Below are 14,152 nucleotides of genomic sequence, written 5' to 3'. Positions count from 1 at the left end.
ATCCCTCTCTTCCCTGGCAACCTGATTCTTTTACTGTATCCATATTTTTGTCTTTTTTGGTTATCTTATAGTTGGAGTCAAACGGTATGTAGCCTTTTCAGATTTTTTTATTTAGCAATATATATACAACACTTTCATGTATTTTTGTGGTTTCATTTTATTACTGAATAATATTCCATTGTAAAGTATACTACAGTTTGTTTATCCATTCACCATTAGCCTTGGTTACCTCAAAATGTTTGGAACTATGAATAAATCTGCTATAAACATTTTTTTTACATCAAGTTTTTGCATGGACATGACTTTTCAACTCCTTTGGGTAAATGTCAAGAAGTGAGATTGCTGGGTTATATGGTAAGACTGTGTCTCATTTTATTTTATTTCACACTACAATAGTTAATTTTATTTGCTCAAGACTCATATTGCAAGCATTAAACCAAACATGGGCTTTGATTCTGTAAGCCCAGATTCACATATTTAGGAAGATAAAAGCAAACTGTGATCCATGTATATGGATGAAAAACTAAAGGCTCACAGTTAATCACATCATGGTTTTAAATTTCTACAGCCTAGGGATCCCTGGGTGGCGCAGCGGTTTGGCGCCTGCCTTTGGCCCAGGGCGCGATCCTGGAATCCCACGATCGAATCCCACGTCGGGCTCCCGATGCATGGAGCCTGCTTCTCCCTCTGCCTGTGTCTCTGCCTCTCTCTCTCTCTCTCTGTGTGACTATCATAAATAAGTAAAAATTAAAAAAAAAAAAAGAATTTAAATTTCTACAGCCTAGAAGCCAGATGTCACAGATCTTTTAGGTCCTTCTGGATATCCCACAAGGTATCTGCACTTTTCTTGAGCTGGGCAACCTCATCATCCTTTAGCTTCCGGTTGATCACACTGGAACGCCCCGAGCTTCAGGATACACGGAAGACACAGGAAGACTCTTCTTAATACCATACATGCCCTTCACCATTGTTGACACTGAATGAATCCTGGAGAGATTTTTCAACATGGATTCAATGAGATCAGCCACACTTACTCCAATAGCCCAGTTGGTATATCGTTTTAACTTGATGACTTCATAGGCACTTTCAACCACCATCTTATACACTTCCTTCCAATTTTCACTCTCGTTGTCTGTTCCTACTTCTGGATTCAGTTCTTGAAAAGAAACACGTGCCACATTCATTCCACTCCACACAGCCACACTTGCATCGCCATGTTCTCCCCAAATTCATCCATGGTAGCTGCTGGGATGAATGCCAAGTTTTTCAGCCATAAAATAGTGAAATCTAGCAGAATCCAGATTATACCCACTTCCAATCGCACATTGCTTGGGTAGTCCACTTAGTTTCCAGGTAACATATGTAAGAATATCCACTGGGTTGGAAACCACAATTATGATACAATTAGGACTGTACTTGACTATCTGAGGAATAATGAATTTGAAGACATTAACATTCCTTTGCACTAGATTGAGGCAGCTCTCTCCCTCCTGCTGTCGGACTCCTGCAGTCACCACCACAATCATAGAATTGGCAGTCACAGAGTAATCTTTATCTGCCACAATTTTAGGTGTCTGAAGAAATAAGCTCCTATGCTTTAGATCCATCATTTCTCCTTTGAGTTTATCTTCTAAAACATCCACAAGGGCAAGTTCATCAGCCAGAGACTTTCCCAGAATGCTGGTGGCACGTGCCATACCAACTTGTCCAACACCTACTACAGTGATCTTATTGTTTGGGATCGCTGCCTCTTCTTCTGCAATTGGTGCAATCAGTATTTCCTTAAGAGTTGCCATTGTACCCAAGACAACTGGCTGTAAGAGTCGCAGGAAGAAGACGATGTTAGCTGCGTGCATCTCCTCCAGCACTACTGTGTCTCATTTTATATAAAACTGCAAGCTGTCTTCCAAAGTGGCTGTAGCATTTTGTATTCCTGTTACAAATGAGAGTTCCTGTTGCTCCATATCCTTATCAGCACTTGGTATCATCAGCATTTTGCTTTTTAGTTAGTCTAATTGGTATGTAGTGGTATCTCACTGTTTTAATATGCAATTCCCTAATGATATATGATGCTGAGCATCTTTCTATATGCTTAGTTGTCATCTGTATATTTTCTCTGGTAAATTTATGTTCAGATATTCTGCTCATTTTTCTAAATTAGTTTGCTCTTTTCTTATTGTTGAGTTTTAAGAGTTCTTTGTATATTTTGGATACTAGCTTTTTTTTTTAACAGGTATGTGTTTTGCAAATATTTTCTCCTAGTCTATAGCTCGTCTTCTCATTCTCTTCACAGTCTTTGCAGAGCAGAAACCTAATTTTAAGGAACTTGTACTTATCAATTTTCTCTTTCATGGATGGTGCTTTGGTGCTGTATATATATATATATATGAAGTCATTGATAAATCTAAAGTTACTTAGATTTTTCTCTCGTGTTATCTTCTAGTTGTTTTGTAGTTTTTTTGCATTGCATTTAGGGCTATGATCCATTTTGAGTTAATTTTTGAGAAGGGTGTAAGGTCTGTATCTAGATTCCTGTTCTTGAATGTGGATGTTTAGTCATTCTCACATCATTGTTGAAACAACTATCTTTTCGCTACTGAATTGCCTTTGCTCTTTTGTCAAAGATCAGTTCGCTCTAACTGTGTAGGTCTATTTCTGGGCTCTCTCTTTTTTTAAAGATTTATTTATTTGAGAGAGAGAGAGCATGTGTGCAAGTGGGGGGAAGGGCAGAGGGAGCAAATCCTCAAGCCGGCTCCCTGCTGAACACGGAGTCCAACCCAGGGCCCCTCCCACAACCCATGAAATCACTAACTACCTGGACCTGAGCCAAAACCCAGAGTTGGATGCTCAACTGACTCTAGGTACCCCCCTGGGGTCTCTATTCTGTTGCATTGTTCCCTGTGTCTATTCTTTTGATAATACCACAATATCTTAATTATCATAGCTTTACAGTAACTCTTTAAATTGGGTAGTATCAGTCCCCTGACTTTGCTCTTCAATACTGTGTTGACTATTCTGGATCTTTCACCTTTCCATTTAACTTCTGAATCAGTCCATATCCACAAAATAACCTGCTGGGATTCTGACTGGAATGGCATTTAATCTACATATCAAGTTAGGAAGAACTGGTATTTTAATAATACTGAGTTTTTCTATCTATGAATATGGAATATCTATTTATTTAGATCTTTGATATCTTTTATTGGTTTTGTGCTTTTCCTCATATAGATCTTGTACATATTTTGTTAGATTTATACCCAAGCATTTCATTTTTGGGGGTGCTAATGTAAATAATATTTACATTTCAAATTCCAAATTGTTCATTGCAGGTATTTAAGAAGGCAATTGGCTTTTGTATATTAAACTGGTATCCTGTAATCTTGTTATAATTATTAGATTCGGGATTTTTTTGGGGGGGGGGATTTTCTACATAGATAGTTGTGTCATCTCTGAACAAAAACAGTTTTATTTCTTTCTTCCCAATATGCATGCCTTTCATTTTCTTTCTGACTTATACCAGGCAGTGCTTTCAGTATAATTCTGAATATAAGTAGTAAGAGTGGACATTCTTGCCTTGTGCTTGATCTTAGTGGGAAAGCATCTAGTTTCTTACCACTAAATATGATAAATGCAGGGTTTTTTTTCAGATGTTCTTTTTCAAAATGAAGGAAAGTAAATTTTAAATAGGCTTTCAGACATCTGTGAAGGATGTTTTATGGGTCAGGGTGACTCTCAAATCATACTTCATTGGATTTCTGTTATATATGAGAATGGTTAGGCAGGTAGAAGAAACATCTCTCTTTTCTCAGATAAACATAAAAAAAACTTCCAATCTTCTTCAAAATTTCTATTCTTTAGCAAAGGCAGATCCACTGGTTCATAAAATGAGTTCTGTTGCATTAATTCCACACAAAAGCCTCTAATGAATATTTCCTAACACCTCTCTGCTGCAGAAATACAAAGATAAGCAGGAAAAAAATCCCAGTACTTTAAGAGCTTACTGTAGAATGGGGATGGGATATATACATTTGTTTCAAGTTCAGGGAAAAATATTTTAGACTTTGGAGTAGTACTTACAAAATGCTTTTTACTTATTTTTTATTTTTTTAAAGTTTTAATTTAAATTCCAGTTAGTAATACACAGTGTAATATTAGTTTCAGGTATACAATAAGTGCTTTTTAAAACTTTCTTCTTGGTTACTTCTTAGAGCAATCTGTAGAGTAACTGATATTTTTATTTCCTTCAGATTTGGACTGCTGCAATAAATTTGCTAAACAGATGGTCTTGAATCTAGTCTCTAAGCTTTATGGAAAGACCAAGCAGATTCTTGTTATGAGGCCTGTTGCTATCAGAAAGTTAAAAGCCATATTCAGGAAAAAGGGAGAGAATGGGATTCTGGAGACTAAGGAAAAAGAGTAATTTAAAATATCCTAACTTTAAGAATTGAAAAAAAAAAAAAGCTCCAGTTAGGCTTAGGAAGTTTCACATGCTTATAGTCATTTGTTCTAAGAGCACTTTTAAAAATAAATTAACCAGAGTCTTAGAGGTCAGCTGCTGAACTAAAGATTAAAAATAAAATACGATTTTGTTTTGTTTGTTTTTTGAGCAAGGAACTAAATGTGCCTCACATCTTAGAAGCTGTCAGGGGGAAAAATTCCTTGTGAAGAAAAAATGCAAAAAGAAAATATTGGAATAGAGCCTTTCCATAAATTGAATATGTTTGCATTTGTTGAAGTTCATAAGATTTTACAGAGTAACAGATAATTTAGAACTGTTTGTTCTAAGAAAAGAGGAGGTGGTAAGATGTCCTCCAAAAAAAATTCCATATGTTAACATGTGAGTCCTTGGAAAGTTCAAAGTATGTCTTATCATTTCAAAAGCAACCCCACTGGGCAATGGCCTCCCAGGACATAAAAGGAACAGATAGCTCTGAGGAAAAACCAACCAATCAACCAACCAACCAACCAGAAACCAATGCCAGTGCTGAAATGTTTGTTTTTAAATATACAGACCTAAAGATTAACAACAACAATAACAAAAACCTAGGCATTTGAATATTTTCTTCTCAACAGGGACTAGAAGTGGGTACACTTCTAGTGGGGGCATTTATAAAAATAACCTACATTCTTTAGGAGAAAATTTTCCCAAACCATTTGGTAAAGGAAAGATAACCAGAGTGAATGCTAGAGTCAAGAAAACTAGACTTAGTACAGATTATATCAAATATTATACTTTATATTTTTATTTTCCTTGACTTGATTTCTGGGAGTTTTTGGGATCTTTTTTCACTGCTCATTTCAGATAGTCCTTTCCTTGACTTTGTGCATTTTTCACACACATAAACACACACAAACATACACACACACGTGCTTATTGGTATTATGCTGAAGATTTGGGTGGGACTTTCTGTAGATATTCAGAACTTCTCCATGGCACTCTGTAAAAGGGGTGTGGCAGGAGTGGCTTCCCCCACCCCTTTTACCATACATATCCCACTATTTTTCACCCCTTTTCTGGGGAGTGTTATATATCCACTTTCCAATGGGGTACAAGGCAATACCATATTTCCTTACTAACAAATCACATATAATCCATAGCAGAGGCTAGGAGGTAGCAGACGTAATAAAGAGTAAAGAGGGCCTAAAGAAGGATTTCTCTTAAAAATCTTCTAATGATTAGGAAATAAGCAAGAACCATGGAAGAGGGTAAGCTCTGAAAATAGAAACTAAAGGAACAAGACCATTGAGTAGCCATTGGTAGGGGGCATGGTGGAAGTGGAAACTAAACAGGAAAGAGAAGACACTATAAGCCCCACTCTGTGGACATTACAAAGGGTTGGAATCCTTAAAATTCTATTTTGTATATATAGTTTTATGGACTGAATCAGCACATGGTTGACTAAAAGTAAGCATTGTAATTCCTAACTAATGATACCAGCTCTCCCTTCTACTAGTGTAGAAGCCGCAGTCTAATTCATTTCAGGTTGCTATAACTAGATGCTGGAAACTGGGTGGCTTAAACAATAGAACTTTATTTCTCATAATTCTGGAGGCCAGAAGTCTAATATCAGGATGATTTTCTTCTTTTTTTTAATATATTTTTTATATTGGAGTTCAATTTGCCAACATATAACACCCAGTGCTCATCCCATCAAGTGCCCCCCTCAGTGCCTGTCACCCACCTCCCCTTACACTACTTCTTTTCTTTTCCCAAAGTTAGGAGTATCTCATTTTTTGTCACCCTCTCTGATTTTTCCTGCTCATTTTCTCTCCTTTCCCCTATAATCCTTTTCACTATTTTTAATATTCCCTGTATGAGTGAAACCATATAATGCTTGTCCTTCTCCGATTGACTTACTTCATTCAGCATAATACTCTCCAGTTCCATCCACGTCGAGGCAAATAGTGGGTATTTGTCATTTCTAATGGCTGAGTAATACTCCATTGTGTATATAGACCACATGTTCTTTATCCATTCATCTTTCGATGGACACCAAGGCTCCATCCACAGTTTGGCTATTGTGGACATTGCTGCTATAAACACTGGGGTGCAGGTGTCCGGGCATTTCACTGTATCTGTATCTTTGGGGTAAATCCCCAGCAGTGCAATTGCTGGGTCGTACGGTAGCTCTATTTTTAACTCTTTGAGCAACCTCCACAGTTTTCCAGAGTGGCTGTACCAGTTCACATTCCCACCAACAGTGCAAGAGGGTCCCCTTTTCTCCACATCCTCTCCAACATTTGTTGTTTTCTGTCTTGTTAATTTTCACCATTCTCACTGGTGTGAGGTGGGATCTCATTGTGGTTTTGATTTGCATTTCCCTGATGGCAAGTATGCGGAACATTTTCTCAAGTGCTTGTTGGCCACGTCTATGTCTTCTTTGGTAAAATTTCTGTTCATGTCTTTTGCCCATTTCATGATTGGATTTTTTTGTCTCATTGATGTTGAGTTTAATAAGTTCTTTATAGATCTTCAATACTAGCCCTTTATCTGATATGTCATTTGCAAATATCTTCTCCCATTCTGTAGGTTGACTTTTAGTTTTGTTGACTGTTTCTTTTGCTGTGAAGAAGCTTTTCAGCTTGATTAACTCCCAATAGTTCATTTTTGCTTTTGTTTCCCTTGCCTTCACAGAGGTATCTTGCAAGAAGTTGCTGTGGCCAAGTTCATAAAGGGTGTTGCCTGTGTTCTCCTCTAGGATTTTGATGGATTCTTGTCTCACATTGAGATCTTTCATCCATTTTGAGCTTATCTTTTTGTATGGTGTAAGAGAATGGTCTGGTTTCATTGGACAGCACGTGGCTGTCCAATTTTCCCAGCACCATTTATTGAAGAGACTGTCCTTTTTCCAGTGGATAGTCTTTCCTGCATTGTCGAATATTAGTAATCATAGAGTTGAGGGCCCAATTCTGCGTTCTCTATTCTGTCCCATTGATCTATGTGTCTGTTTTTGTGCCAGGACCACACTGTCTTGATGACCACAGCTTTGCAGTACAACTTGAAATATGGCATTGTGATGCCCCCAGCTCTGGCTTTCTTTTTCAATATTCCCCTGGCTTTTCGGGGTCTTTTCTGATTCCATACAAATCTTAAGATTATTTGTTCCAACTCCTTGAAGAAAATCCATGGTATTTTGATAGGGATTGCATTAAACGTGTAAATTGCCCTGGGTAGCATTGACATTTTCACAATATTAATTCTTCCAATCCATGAGCATAGAATATTTTTCCATCTCTTTGTGTCTTCCTCCATTTCTTTCAGAAGCATTCTGTAGCTTTTAGGGAATAGATCCTTTACCTCTTTGGTTAGGTTTATTCCTAGGTATCTTATGCTTTTGGGTGCAATTGTAAATGGGATTGAATTTCTCTTTCTTCAGTCTCATTGTTAGTGTATAGAAATGCCACTGATTTATGGGCATTGATTTTGTATTCCGCCATACTGCCAAATTGCTTTAGGACTTCTAGCAATCTTGGGGTGGAGTCTTTTAGGTTTTCTATGTACAGTATCATGTCATCTGCAAAGAGGGAGAGTTTGACTTCTTCTTTACCAATCTGAATGCCTTTTATTTCTTTTTGTTGCCTGATTGCTGAGGTTAGGACTTCTAGTAATATGTTGAATAGCAGTGGTGAGAGTGGACATCCCAGTCGTGCTCTTGATCTTAGGGGAAAGGCTCCCAGTGTTTCCCCATTGAGAATGATATTTGCTGTGGGCTTTTCGTAGATGGCTTTTAAGATGCTGAGGAATGTTGCCTCTATCCCTATACTCTGAAGAGTTTTGATCAGGAATGGATGCTGTATTTTGTCAAATGCTTTCTCTGCATCTATTGAGAGGATCATATGGTTCTTGTTTTTTCTCTTGTTGATGTGATCTATCACACTGATTGCTTTACGAGTATTGAACCAGCCTTGCATCCTGGGGATAAATCCCACTTGGTCATGGTGAATAATCTTAACATACTATTGGATCCTATTGGCTAGTATCTTGTTGAGAATTTTTGCATCTGTGTTCATCAGGGATATTGGTCTATAATTCTCCTTTTTGGTGGGGTCTTTGTATGGTTTTGGACTTAAGGTGATGCTGGCCTCATAAAACGAGTTTGGAAGTATTCCATCCCTTTCTATCCTTTGTAACAGCTTTAGTAGAATAGGTATTATTTCTTCTTTAAACGTTTGATAGAATTCCCCTGAAAAGCCATCTGGCCCTGGACTTTTGTGTCTTGGGAGGTTTTTGATGATTGCTTCAATTTCTTCCCTGGTTATTGGCCTGTTCAGGTTTTCTATTTCTTCCTGCTCCAGTTTTGGTAGTTTGTGGTTTTCCAGAAATACATCCATTTCTTCTAGATTGCCTAATTTATTGGTGTATAGCTGTTCATAATACGTTTTTAAAGTCATTTGTATTTCCTTGGTATTGGTTGTGGTCTCTACTCTTTCATTCATGATTTTATTAATTCAAGTCTTTTTTCTTTTTAATAAGGTTGACTAATGTTTTATCTATCTTATTAATCCTTTCAAAGAACCAACTCCTGGTTTTGTTGATCTGTTCTACAATTCTTATGGTCTCTATTTTATTGAGTTCTGCTTGAATCTTTATTATCTCTCTTCTTTGGTGTAGGTTTTATTGGCTGTTCTTTCTCCAGTTCCTTTAGGCGTGAGGTTAGCTTATGTATTTGAGTTTTTTTCCAATTTTTTGAGGTATGCTTGTATTATGTATTTCCCTCCTGCTTTTGTTGTATCTCAAAGATTTTGAATGGTTGTATCTTCATTTCATTAGTTTCCATGAATCTTTTTAATTCTTCTCTAATTTCCTGTTTGACCCATTCATCTATTAGTAGAATGCTCTTTAACCTCCACGTGTTTGAGTTTCTTCCAAATGTCTTCTTGTGATTGAGTTCAAATTTCAAAGCATTATGGTCTGAAAATATGCAGGGGACAATTCCAATCTTTTGGTATCAGTTGAGACCTGATTTGTGACCCAGTATGTGGTCTATTCTGGAGAAAGTTCCATGTGCACTTGAGAAGAATGTGTATTCAGTTGCATTCAGATGGAAAATTCTGTAAATATCTGTGAAATCCATCTGGTCCAGTGTATCATTTAAAGCCCTTGTTTCTTTGGTGATGTTGTGCTTAGAAGATCTGTCATTTGTAGAAAGTGCCATGTTGAAGTCTCCTACTATTAGTGTATTATTATCTAAGCATATCTTTGGTTATGAATTGATTGATATACTTGGCAGCTCCCACATTAGGGGCATAAATATTCATGACTGTTAGGTCTTCTTGTTGGATAGACCCTTTAAGTATGATATAGTGTCCCTCTTCATCTCTTACTACAGTCTTTGGGATAAACTTTAATTTATCTGATATGAGGATTGCTATCCCTGCTTTCTTTTGAGGGCCATTTGAATGGTAAATGGTTCTCCAACCTTTCATTTTCAGGCTGGAGTTGTTCTTAGGTCTAAAACGAGTCTCTTGCAGACAGCAAATAGATGGGTTTTGCCTTTTTATCCAGTTCAAAACCCTGCATCTTTTGATGGGATCATTTAGCCCATTCGCATTCAGAGTAACTATTGAAAGATATGAATTTAGTGTCATCATAATACCTATTCAGTCCCTGTTTTTGTGGATTATTTCTTTGGGCTTCCTCTTTTTTTAAGAGTCCCCCTAAATATTTCTTGCAGAGCTGGTTTGGTGGTCACATATTCTTTCATTTTCTGCCAATCTTGGAAGCTTTTTATCTCTCCTTCTCTTCTGAATGAGAGCTTTGCTGGATAAAGTATTCTTGGATGCCTGTTCTTTTCATTTAGAACCCAGAATATATCCTGCCAGCCCTTTCTGGCCTGCCAGGTCTCTGTGGAGACATGTGCTGTTAATCTAATATTTCTCTCCATATAAGTATCTCTTGTATCTTGCTGCTTTAAGGATTTTCTCTTCCTCTTTGGAATTTGCAAGTTTCACTATTAAATGTCAAGGTGTTGAACGGGTTTTATTGATTTTGGAGGGGACCTCACTATCTCCTGGATCTGAATGCCTGTTTTCCTCTCCAAATTAGGGAAGTTCTCAGCTTTGATTTGTTCAAATATGCTTTCTGACCCAATTATACATAGATTCTTCCTTCTGAGGCTATCATTTATTTCCCTTAATCTTTCCTCATTGTCTTTTAATTGTTTTTCTCTTTTCCTCAGCTTCCTTCCTTGCCATCAACTTGTCTTCTATGTCGCTCACTCTTTCTTCCACCTCATTAACCCTCATCATTAGGACATCTAGTTTGGATTGCATTTCATTTAATTGATTTTTAATTTTGGCCTGATTAGATATAAATTCTGCAGTCATGAAGTCTCTTGAATCCTTTATGCTTTTTTTCCAGAGCCACCAGTAGCTTTATAATTGTGCTTATGAATTGGCTTTCTGACATTGAATTGTAATCCATATTCTGTAACTCTGTGGCACAGGGTACTGTTCTGATTCTTTCTTTTGTGGTGAGTTATTCATTCGAGTCATTTTGCTCAGTGCAGAGGGGCTGTATGAGTGGGCTGAGTCAAGAATATCAACCGAGACCTAAGTAAATTTCACCTTAGATGATTCTGACGAGGTCAGAGACCAGAAAATGAAAACAGAGATCAGAAAAAAATAAAACAAAAGGACCACTAAAGTGAAAAACAAATTTTAAAACAAAGTAGTAAAAAATAAAGGGCCAATAATCCCAAAGAAGAAAAGAAAGAAGAAAGAAAAAAGAGAAAAAAGCAAAAGTAAATAGGAACAAAAAGAAAAAAAGAGAAGAAAAAAGGGCTGACCTGGAGACGGTGGTGACAAAGTTGTAGGGGAGGGAGAATGTAGTTTACCTGAGAGGCCCTAGAGGGTGATCCTCTTGGTTCTGAATATATTAAGTTCTGTATGTTAGAAGATGCTCAGTGACCAGGATGATTTTAAAGACCTTATTGATTAATGCATTCACGAAACTTAATGAATTTTAGGGTAAAATCAACTAGATCCACACCTGATACTTTAGAATAAAGCTATCAAAAGATAAAGACAGAGAGATATCTTGAAAGTAGCAAGAGCAAAACAGCTCATTATGTTCAGTCTTTAATAAGATTAATAGCTGATTTCTAATCAGAAATAGTGCATTCTAGAAGACAGTGGGAAAACATTCAAAGTGGTAAAAGAAAAAGATAGTCAACAAAGTCAACAAAGAATTTTGTACCCAGCAAAACTATCCTTCAAAAAAATGAAGAAGAAATTAAGACACTTGCTGATAATAAAAAGCTGATAGTATTCATCACTAGAAGACCTGTCCTATTAGGACAACTAGTCTTTCAGTCTTAAATGAAACAGCATCAGACAGTGAGTCAAATGCATATGAAAAAATAGAGTACAAATAAAGGTAACTACATAGGTAAATATAAAAAACAATATAAATACTTTTGTTTATAATATTTTCTTCACTGATTTAAAAATGTAACTGAATAAAGCAATAGTTAAAAAATGTATTGATGGAGGTGTCTGGATGTCTTAGTTGATTGAGCATCTGACTCGATTTTGGCTTAGATCATGATCTCAGATTTGTGGGACTGAGTCTCGTGTCAGGCTCTGCACTCGGTGGGGAGCCTGCTTAAGATTCTCTCCCCCTCTCCCTGTGTCCCTCCCCTGCTGCTCTCTCCTAAAAAAAAACTGTATTGATGAGCTAATATAAATTTAATTTGATTGATCATAATATCACAGAGAAGAAGGGAGGTGCCAGAGATCTATTAAAGCGAAATTTTTATATATCATTGAGATTAACTTGTTATTAATCTGAAATAGATTACTTTTAATTAAAATGCTAACTTTAATCTTCTAGGAAACTCCTAATAACTCAAAAATATAATAAAGAAAATAAGGGAATTAAAATGGTACACTAGAAAATATACAGTTGACACGAAAGAAGGCAGTAATGGAGGAACTGAAGAAGAACTACAAAACCCCATAAGACATGCAGAAAACAATAAATGAAAGACTTAAAACTACCTGATCAGTTATCAAATTAAATGTAAATGGACTACACATTCCAATCAAAAGGCAAAAATTGGCAGAGTGAATAAAAACACATATCCAACTATGTAGATATTATAAGAAACACATGTTAGAGTCAAAGCCATAAAAATGTGGGAAATAAAAGAATGGATAAAGATGTACCATGCAAACCATGACCAAAATAGAGCTGGAGTAGATAACTTAACATCAGCAAAATAGACTTTATGACCAAAATAGTTACTAGAGACAAAGAAAGACATTTAATAATGATAAAAAGGTCAATAATCATGAAGACATAATAATTATAAATATATATACCTATCAATAGAGCCACAAAATGCCGGAAGCAAAATCTAAAAGAATTCAAAGGAAAAGTATATAATTCCACAAAAAAGTTGGAGACTTTAATATTCCACTTTCAATAGTAGAATAATTAGGGAGAAGATCAATCAGAAGATAGAAGACTTGAACAACAATACAATCCAACTGGATCTATAGATTGTTCTATGCAACTACAGAAGAATATAGATTTTCCTCAAATGTACATGGAATATTTGCCAGAACAAACCATATGTCAGGACATAAAGCAAGTGTCAATAAATTTAAAAGTATTGAAATCATATAAAATATGTTCTCTGGACATATGAAATTAAATTAGAAATCAATAACAAGGAAACAATTTGGGAAACTTGCAAATGTAGAAGTCAACACATTACTAGATAACAAATGGGTTAAAGAAAGTTCACATGGAAAATTAGAAAATACTTTAAGATGAATGAAAATAAAATATAACAAAACATATGAGGCTAAAGCAGTGCTCAGAAGGTAATTTATAGCTATAAATGTATTCATTAAAAACCAAATGATCTCAAATAAATAACTTAGCCTCTTTCCCTAAAAAAAAAAAAAAAAAAGAATCCAAACCAAATAAAAAGGTAGGTAATAAAAAGGTAGATTAGAAAAAGCATTGGGTGTTATACACAACTGATAAATTATTGAACACTACATTTGAAACTAATGATGTACTATATGCTGGCTAACTGAATTTAAATTTAAAAAAAGAAGGAAAAAAGGGGAAAAAAAACCCTTGCAAATTCCTAAAAAAATTAAAAAGTAAAGTACAGAATAGAAGAACAACAAAAAACAATAAAAAGAAAAGTTAGTTCTTTGAAAAGATCAACAAAATGGACAAATCTTGCCACAAAAAAAGAAAGACTTAAATTACTAGACTAGACTTGCCACGAAAAAAGAAAGACTTAAATTACTAACACCAGAAAAAAGAGTCATCACTGCTAACCTTACAGAAATAAAAACAAATATAAGAAAATGCTATGAATAACTGTTTGTGAACAATGTAGATAACCTAGATGAAAAAATATATATAGAGATTTAAAGAAATATATAACCACAGAAACTGACTCAAGAAAAACCAGAAAGTCTTAGTAGGCCTACAACAATGAAAGATTGAATGAATTCTTTAAAACTTTCCACAAAGAGAATCCAGGCCCAGATGATTTCACTGGTGAATTCTGCCAAACCTTTAAAAAAGATTTATTTACCATGAATCTTTCATAACTTTCCCCCAAATATAAGAGGGCAGTATTTCCTGATAGAAAAACCAGACAAAGACTTTAAGAGTAAGTAA

At 35.8% G+C, this 14,152-nt stretch overlaps 1 protein-coding gene, 1 long non-coding RNA gene and 1 pseudogene across 21 annotated transcripts in view; 1 reads left to right on the top strand and 2 right to left on the bottom strand.

The window, feature by feature from the left end:
- LOC144313027 (uncharacterized) overlaps positions 1 to 14,152 on the bottom strand; it is a 196,180-nt gene that overhangs the window by 139,676 nt on the left and 42,352 nt on the right. The window lies entirely within an intron of this gene.
- The window catches only part of LOC144313028 (uncharacterized), a 129,057-nt gene that overhangs the window by 72,633 nt on the left and 42,272 nt on the right, over positions 1 to 14,152 (top strand). The gene's annotated exons all lie outside the window — the stretch shown is intronic.
- LOC144311951 (L-lactate dehydrogenase B chain-like) lies at positions 772 to 2,015 on the bottom strand (annotated as a pseudogene).

This window comes from Canis aureus, chromosome 4 (genome assembly GCF_053574225.1).
Source record: "Canis aureus isolate CA01 chromosome 4, VMU_Caureus_v.1.0, whole genome shotgun sequence".
NCBI lineage: Eukaryota > Metazoa > Chordata > Mammalia > Carnivora > Canidae > Canis > Canis aureus.
This window is presented reverse-complemented; position numbering and strand designations above follow the sequence as displayed.